This window comes from Phasianus colchicus, chromosome 11, assembly GCF_987193195.1.
Source record: "Phasianus colchicus chromosome 11, bPhaCol1.hap1.1, whole genome shotgun sequence".
In the NCBI taxonomy this organism is placed as follows: domain Eukaryota; kingdom Metazoa; phylum Chordata; class Aves; order Galliformes; family Phasianidae; genus Phasianus; species Phasianus colchicus.
The window spans coordinates 14,287,423-14,296,190 of NC_143446.1; the positions used below are offsets into that span (position 1 = coordinate 14,287,423).

General features: G+C 43.1%; 1 long non-coding RNA gene across 1 annotated transcript; it reads right to left on the reverse strand.

Annotated features, from left to right (window-relative positions):
* Positions 1 to 429: 429 nt before the first annotated feature.
* Positions 430 to 5,700, reverse strand: LOC116237275 (uncharacterized). Its single transcript, XR_004168701.2, has 3 exons — positions 5,622 to 5,700; positions 4,741 to 4,946; positions 430 to 4,452 (listed from the first exon to the last, which is right to left on the reverse strand). It is a non-coding gene; the product is annotated as an uncharacterized LOC116237275 (long non-coding RNA).
* Between the last annotated feature and the right edge of the window lie 3,068 nt (positions 5,701 to 8,768).

Genomic DNA, 8,768 nt, shown 5'->3' on the forward strand with positions numbered 1-8,768 from the left:
AATGTCATTCTTCTTGCTCATTTCTCCCCTCCTTGCCCTCAACAAAAAGATGATTTGATATGAAATTTGTTTGTCAGATAAGTAATCTACTAAAATACCCCTGAAAACGGGAGCATCGAAGTGTCTGAACACCTTCAGATACTTTGCCATCAAACAGGACTCAGCATGGACTCAGGCTACTGGATTATTTCTGAGACTTGTGAAGAAGTAAGTAGGCAAAATGGATTAAAAAAAAAATAAATCAATCCCTTTCTCTTTCCCCCTGTACTCCCATGTCCTTTCTAGGTGACATGCTTGCAGGTAAACTGCCTTTCTTCATGGACTGTTAGGAGCACATCTCATTCTCCCAAGGAAACCTTACATAAGCTGTTTGGAAAGCCAAAATACAATTCTTTAGAAGACTTGTTGAGTTGCAATGTTCATGTGGCACAGTGGGATATAACTCTTGCTGTGCCACTAGGAATTTGTGGAGAGATAAGTGATTAGCAAATGATTAGTCATGTCTCTATTAATTTTTTTTTTTGTGCTTTCCAAACACAATGAAGTAGGACCAACCATAATGGTGATTATTATTTATGCCAAAAGATAAAGGGAGTTTAAAAGCTCTTAAACATACTGCTCTTAAGACATTTAATCTCACTAAGACTTTAAAAATCAGCCCATTTCTGTCAAAAAAGAACCAATTTTGTGGCTCTGTCCTTTGAGATTTTAGGTATGACTTTGGACAGTTTTTCGTGAGCAATAGAAAAACAGCTAAAAAAGCACATTATTTCTTTCCAGTCACCAGAATCTGAACAGGGCTTTTCGAACGCCTTCTCTTCATCCACAATCCAGTACTAATAGTAACACTGGTTAGTAATTCCTCCAACAGAGATGAGGAGCAACTGATGTACTCAAGGTCAAGGAGGAGAGGAGGAAAATGGCACTTCTCTCTGTTCAAATTCCCCTCCATTTCAGCCTCCAGCATTTTTCCCTCTTATATCATGTTAGTAATATGTCATATGTTTCCAGGTAAGAGACATTTTAAGCTGATGTATGTCTCTCTACCTTTCCAAACTTCAAGGCACATTGCCTAACTGATGCAAGCAGTCACGTAGTCAGCAGGCTCAACAGAGCCTGTTCTTCTGAAGGTCTGTGTCTCACTGAGGCTCTTCCATGTCATGTCCTTGCCATGCCACAACTTTGTGCTGGGAAAGGCCTGCCCTGAGGGCAGCTGGAACAGAGCCCAGCTCCTCTTGCTTGAGGGAATTACCATGGGATTGCAAGGAGATGGTCTGGAAGGAGATGAGCATGCACATGGGCCTACAACATGCAGTGCTCTCACTACTACTCATGGAAAACTAAGTTAAGGAGCTCTTTAAATACACCTTTCTATGCAAATATTACTATTTACTTTTTCTTTTTTCTTTTTCAGAAGGCTCATTTGCAGCCCTGGAAAGACCAGGCACATGGGTATTTTAGACAGATAATTACAAGTCAGATTGCTTGGGCCAAGATATTAAATCCAGCCACATCTACCCCATTGCCAGCTCACTACTTTAAGTTTTCATGAGCTGCTCAATGGTTATTAAACGCAGCACACTTTCTATTCAGTACAAAATTGTCATAATATATCACAGAGAGAGTAAGGAAGAGGAGACTCCAGTGCCATGCAGGAGGGATGATACCACGGTTACCACAGCACCCTTTGTGCCATGGGACATCAAGCCACCTTCATGGAGGCACTGCAGGAAAGGCAGTGCATGATGACCTGCTCTGGATTTTTCTGAGACCTTCTGGAAAAGTGCCACGGAGCAGGCAGGCTGTTGACCATGTCTGAGTGGATGACTAACCTTGCCTTTAAATTTTCTATGCTAATGGCACTACTGAAAGCAAAAATCGTTTAAAGTTTCATATTTTGTAGCTATCTAGAAGCTTCTGATGAATCATTGAAGGGAAGTAAGATCAGGGGAAACAGAACTGAACTGCAGTTAGTTTGGATCCAACAGCACCATGGCTAAGTAACACTTTTCTTGGTGCAATGCATTACCTCTCCTTGGCAAGGTCTGCTGTGCAGGCATCAAGGTGATACACAAATCCATTTAAACTACCCTGTCTCCAAGCCCAACCTTACCAACGTGGGATTCTTCAATCTGATTGACTTTAAGTATGGTAATTCTTCGTGTAATGAGCTTTCTGTTGTTACTGCAATTCCGTCCAACATGTTGTCAATCACTTTACATCATCTTCTTCTGTTAGAGTCCTTTCTTTTTCTTCTTTTTTTTTTTTTTTTTTTTTTCTTTTCTTTGAACTTAAGCTGTTCTGTCTGGCTGTGGGACTGTGTTGCTTTTACTCACTTTTAAGCAAATATTTTCAGGCCAATGTGGAAATGAGCTTTCTACCTTTAAATTCTGAATTTATTTTAATTGCTTGTGAGTTCCTCTATAGATTTCCTCTGTAACAATTCAGCTTTGCCATCAATTTTGTACCTGAATGCTGGCTTTATTCCAGTGCCTTGCTTAGCTTAGTCTTTCAGCCTAAACAGTATCTTCAAAGTTGTTATGGAGACATCAGAAAATCACCAGCTGGGATTTTTCTTGGAGGAAATAGGCAGTTCTGCATTTGTTTTTCAGAAGGTCAGCATGAGGTGACAGGAACTGGGATGTCACCAAAATCTCTCTTCAAGCCTTTGATCCGGAGGTGGGACGACATCACTTCGCATGCTACAAACTGCTTGTTCTAAACGAAAAGATGTTTTGTAAGCTCTAATGAATCCATGGAAAGAGAATGGACTTTGGCAAGGAGGAGGCAAATGACTTTCTACATAGGAAGTCAAACGTCCAATATAAAAATTTACACCTGAAGAGCCCATCTGAGCCAAAGTATTGAAACCCCCATCTCGATATTGCTCTAGACACAGATAAAGAATCTGCTTCCTAACACTGCTTTCCCACTTTCGTAAACATTGGAAATGGATACTACAGGTAAGAAAATCAGTCCAATGTGAACAGATGAGAGGATGAAACCATCTCACTGCAACCACTAAAAAGCAGGAAACACGTTTGGTGTCACTGGTGGGCCCCCAAAATACTGTGGTTTATTTATAGCAGAGAAACTTTCCGCAAACCCAAACACATTGGTTACAGTAGACAGAACACGGGGAGCTTATTCAAATATTCTCTTCCATGTATCCTTTGCTGACATCCATCATCATTTAGCAGAGAGAAGATTAAAATTCCCATTAGTCCTCTTTGTTTAATTGCTCTTATTGCTTCTGTCACTTGATGAGAGCTTAAACAGTACGTGCTCTGATCCGAGGACAGCCAGTCCATCTGAGAAGTACGAGATCCATCCAGATACACCAGGGAGATACACTTCCCATTTCCCATCTCAGCCTTCCCATGTCCCAGGACAGTTTCTTGATGGCTTGGAGTGAGCACAGGTGCTGGATATTCATGGTGCCACATAGAAAAAGGAGCAGAAGCCCTATTCATGGTGAGGGGCTGTTGGTGGCCCTGGTTGGCATGGCATGATGGAGATAAATTGGGCATATTTATGGGGAGGGAGTATGAAAGGCAGAGTTTTCTCTGGGGGTTGACTGGTTTAAAATGCAGAGGTTCAACTAGCATTTATTTATAGGGTCAGGAGCCTGTTTGTGAGACTACTGATGCAGAGACAAAGCTCACCATTTGTTCACAATTAAAATTCAATTTGTAGACCGTCATTAAAATATTCTTCTGCTCCCAAACCAACTGCTCCCAGAAGCAACGTGAAACCACATTAACTTGCACATCACTGTGGGTGTCTGCAAGGCCTGTGGGCAAGGCTATATACTGGGGATGCAAGCCAGCAGCAGTACCTGAGCTGGGTGGGCACCAAGTGCAGATTTGCTATGGAGGTCTCTGTAGGTTTAGTGCACCAGAACCCAGACACGTCTTATTTCTTTCCCTTTGTGGATGGGGACTTCCAGGCAAAACACACATAAAAATTAATGGGTAGCCTGGAGGTTGGGCAGTCCCACATATACCTGATCTATGTGCCTGACACTTCTGGCATGCTGTGCTGCATGCTAAGAGCTTCTTTTGGAAGTTGCTGTAGACAGCATAAATACTGGCAGGGTACCTTTTCCTGCAGGGTGCAGGGCCTTGGTACGTATTTATCTGTTTCAAATGAAAATAATGCTGGACTAGACTAACAGTCAGCGTGGACTATTCTACCATATGTCTCTTATGCCTTGTGTTTGCAGGCAAGAAACAGATGGACAAAGCACCAAACCTTTGGTCAGAGGCAATATCCAGGAACTCTTCCTGCCAATGTCACCAAAAGCCATCCTGGAGGACATATCCCTGAGTGACAATATCTCCACCATGCCCTCTTCCCACAGGGCTAGGGGATGGCACTCCAGTTCCTCTCTCTGGAAGAACGGAGAGAACCTTTTCTCCTGCTCAGCACCAGCTGAGAGCTCCCAGGAAGCTGAAAAGAAATATAAAAGCACTGCAAGACTGCATTTGTGTGCTCCAATTTTAAGAACAGATTAGGTAAGCATTTCTGGGGAACGATAACAACCTAAGTAACATGGGGAGATCCAGAAAGTGCACATGAGACAGATGTCACACAAGAGTACAGTTGGCACTTCTGATGTCTGCAGTGGCTTCTACACTCCTATGCATCATCACTCACAGTGCAACCCACCCAACTACATGAGGAGATGACGTATGCCAGCCCATGTGTTACAGAGCCTTTGAGGCTTCCCAGCCATACTGTTTGTCAGATCAGAGCTGCTCCTCTTAAACCCCTTCCTGCTCGTCTCTCATGGAGCTCCTCAGCATCAGGGCCTCCCCATGGGCTGAGGCCAAGCCCAGAGTATTGCTTCTTCCAGCCAAAGATGTGCCTTCTCACACTGAGCTGCTGATGTCTGCTGGCTGCAGGTGTTGCATGCTTTCTGGGGAACACACAGTCTTCAGTACCTGTGAAATGTTCACATACAATTCTTCCAGGTGGAAAGGACCACTTGGGTGATGGAAAGGGTAATTTGTCTCTTCCCAAAATAAGAAAAAACTGCATTTGACATTTGGGGGCTTGTCCTTATTTCTTTTTTAAAGAATGCTGTCCCTCTGAGTATGTCTCACTGATTGTTTTCTTGCCGTCTGAGAAATGGAATCCCATGCAATGACACATAACAGACACCAAAAACACCTGAAGTCTGCAGCAGAATTGATGTCCTCCAAGCCTGGAGCAGATATCACCAGGACCTGCTGAGTGACTGCTGCATTCATGGGGGAAGGCTTGAGCCTGACAAATGTGTTTGAATTCTCTGAGTACATCAGGGCATTGCTTGATAAGTATGTAATAGAGGACATCATCCATCATGATTTCAGGGAAGCGTTTGACAGTATGGCACAAAGGGAATATGATTTACAAAGTAAGACCAAAAACAGTGTAAGGAAACTATTGATATCACTTACAAATCAGATTGACAGTTTGAGGGAGAGGGTAGGGATAGGACATATCATTGTAAAAGAAGGCAGGGGAAAAGCTGTATTTCTGTAAACAAACCTCCAAGTAACCCAAATCTAATCACTGTGAGTACTTGGGATGGGAAGAGAACAAAAAACAAATGTACAGAAGCCAAGCATGCTTACCTAAAACGAGACTGCATCCAACAAAGCAAGGGAGGAGGACACAAAAGCAGCAGGAGCCATACCCACCTGCCACCAATAAAACCAGTCTGGGGCTGACTCAGCACAGCAAACTGCCCTGGGATCTCTGCAGGTGCTCTGCATCAGGGCCTGGTGCTCTGACCCAGCTGGGAGCAGGCTGACCAGCAGCAATGAGTGGAGGGGTGAATGATGAACAGAGTGGGTACATCAAGATGGCAAAATATTTTACTGCTGATTTCCTCATCTGCCTGGGCAGGAGGCTCTTTGGAGCAGGACCTGTGCTTTCTGGGGCCTTGTGCAATAGTTTTGCGAGTGGCCCTCATGGCTATTGCTTTGTTAGCAAGTGATGCCCTCCCTGATGGGCTCAGAAAGGTCCCTTTGTGTTCTATATGGCAATGCTCCTTGCCTCTGCCACTTGGGCAGATAGCTGGCACCACCAGCACACAGCCCAAACCAGCAGAGAGGAAGCTGCAAAAAATTTTCGTTTTCATTCCTGCAAGGCTGGGGGTGCAAAGCATACGATTTGTGCTTGTTTTCTGTTTTTTTCCACTTCCTGATTATTGCCAAGTATTTCATATAGACACAGCAATTTAGTTAGATTGATGGCCCTTGTCTCCCAAGTGACAAATGCAATGCCTGCCAGACGTTTGGCTCTAAACTGTCTTTACAATCATTCTGCTTTTTCAAAAGTTTAAATGCCCACTAGAGAAAAACTTAGTTTGTCATTTAGAGAGGCCTTGGCCAAACTAGTTTACTCCTGAGCAACGCCAAGGAGTGCAGCACTCCTGGAAGGAAGGGAGGTCTCCATAAAGAATGGGTCTCCGTAAATTTACATTAAGTAGAAATGTTGAAGAGTTGAGGGCAGGAAGATGTTGAAATGTAGGGATGTACCCAACAGGTGTGCTGTGAGTGTGCAGGCTGCATGGCAAGGATGCTGAATGTGTGCTGGATGTGGCCAGTGGCCATGGTGGGGATGGGTTGATGGTTGGGCTTGATGACCTAAGTGGTCTTTTCCAACCTTAATGACTCTATGATAGTGAGACTGGGTGGTATTGGAGGTGCTGCATTAGCATCACCCTCTTGTGAGGCTGCACAATTTGTGGAGAAGCCTTCTCTGTGAGTTTGGCTCACCTGAAGCAATGAGGTGGGTTTGGCCGAGCCCTTGGGGAGCAAGAACATCTCTACCATAAGTAAAAGAAATGCAGTGAGAAGCAGGGGTGCTGGAAATATTTATTAGTTGGAGAAACAATCCAACCCATCAGCTTTCAATTCTTTTTATTTTTATGCAACTTTAACCAATAACCATGAACATTCAGGAATAGACTTCGGGAATTAATCTCTTCTTAGCTGACACTTTAAATGTCAGCCCTGAGCCTGGAGTAAATTTTCGCAGGCAAGTTATAAAACTATGAAAACAGGATTTAATAATGGTAATGCTGAGAAAGCCTCAGCCGCAGCAAACCTGATGGGTGCCTCTGTGTATACCTACAGCAACTGGGCTGAAAAACAGAAGGGGTGGGAGCTGATTTATTGTTATTACTAGGTGCACTTCTATACAATTTGGAGACCTTCCTTTTCAGACTGGTAGAAGTCTGGATCTAGAGGCAGATTAATGTTTCTAATTTTCCCACCTGTGTTGTTTTATTCAGCTCTCCATGACGAACCAGCGTGGTAGTTGTTGATGGGTTCTGCAGACCTTTTTCTCTGTGCAGAGCATGCAGAGAGTGTTCCATGGTGTCCATCAAAATAAGTTCATTAAAGATGGGGAGGCTGAGCCTGCTATGCCTGTTAGCAGAGCCAAAAATGAAAAATATCTGGCTGGAGTGGAGTCTGGAGCAAACAAGAATTTACTTAGACTGAGGCAGAAAGTAGGCACTGATTTAGCGTTCAGTTTGGGTGTATGTTTTACACACGGGCATATAGAAAGAGAAAATTCATTGATTTGCTTCAGAGCTAGTTTATGTCCTGATGGAGCAAAGCATGTAAGTGCCTCCTTAAGTCTATTCCTGTTCAATAAAGCGTTTATGCAGCTGCCTATGTCCTGCTGATATGAATGTAAGGTTTAAGCATCTGCTTAGAGTGAAATGTTCTCTTTGTTGCACTGATGCTGTATTCCAAACACGAATGACATCACAGACTGAGGATGCAGGGATGAAGGACAGTGTTATCATTACCACGTCACTGCTGATGGGTCGTTCAGATCTTCTCCAGGGACATATTTTCAATGTTACCAGCACACATACACAAGGGATTTATTTTTAAATCTGTTGCAAATTCTCCTTAATGTAAATAGTTCTTCCTCATACAGACAGTAGGAAAAACAAAAACAAAAAAACAAAAAAAAGCAACCTAAAAAAATAGAATAAATCAGAGTTCCAATTCTGAGGATGAGATTTGTGTAATATTTTTGCTTGCTATGTCTATCAACAAAAATCTTCCAGTGGTGAGTTTACATTTCCAGCTCAGATAGGGCATTCTGGGTTCAGTTTGAGGCACATCACAGAAATACATCCCTTCCATCCCTTGGTTAGGAAATGCCCCCAGGACCCACAGCTCGGCAGGAACTGCAGCTCTCAGGGTCAGATCCATGCACTGCCCTATGCAATATAAAACCCAGAATTGATAACCTTGTTGCTTTACCAGGTTTTGCGACAACTTAGGGAGGGGCTCTTATTTTTGCTTTCTCCCATGCAATTATCTCTGAGATCAAAATTCACTGTTGCTGCTATTTCCAGAGAGGAGCTGGGAGCTGAGCTGAGGTTTCCTTTTATTTCAAGTGTTTTTTATTGTTGATAGTGCAGAAGAGTCATCTGTGACAATTATTTTATTCTGTCAGTGAAGCTTCCTACACGGGATTTATTTTTACAGCCAGCATCCTTCAGAATATTTCTTTTTTTTCTTTTTTCAATTCCATTTTCATTAGCAAAGCAGCTTCTGTGGGTTGTCCTCACACAGACGTTTCCATACATCCTGGAAAGCTGAGCTGCTTTGCTGACTCTGGGTATGAGTTGCCATCTTCTGTGCATTTCAATGGGATTAGTTTAAATCCACATTAGCGTTGCGGATTTCAATAGGAATTTTACCTTGGATGTCACCAATGTTTCTGCAGAGGTTTGGGTCACACACACA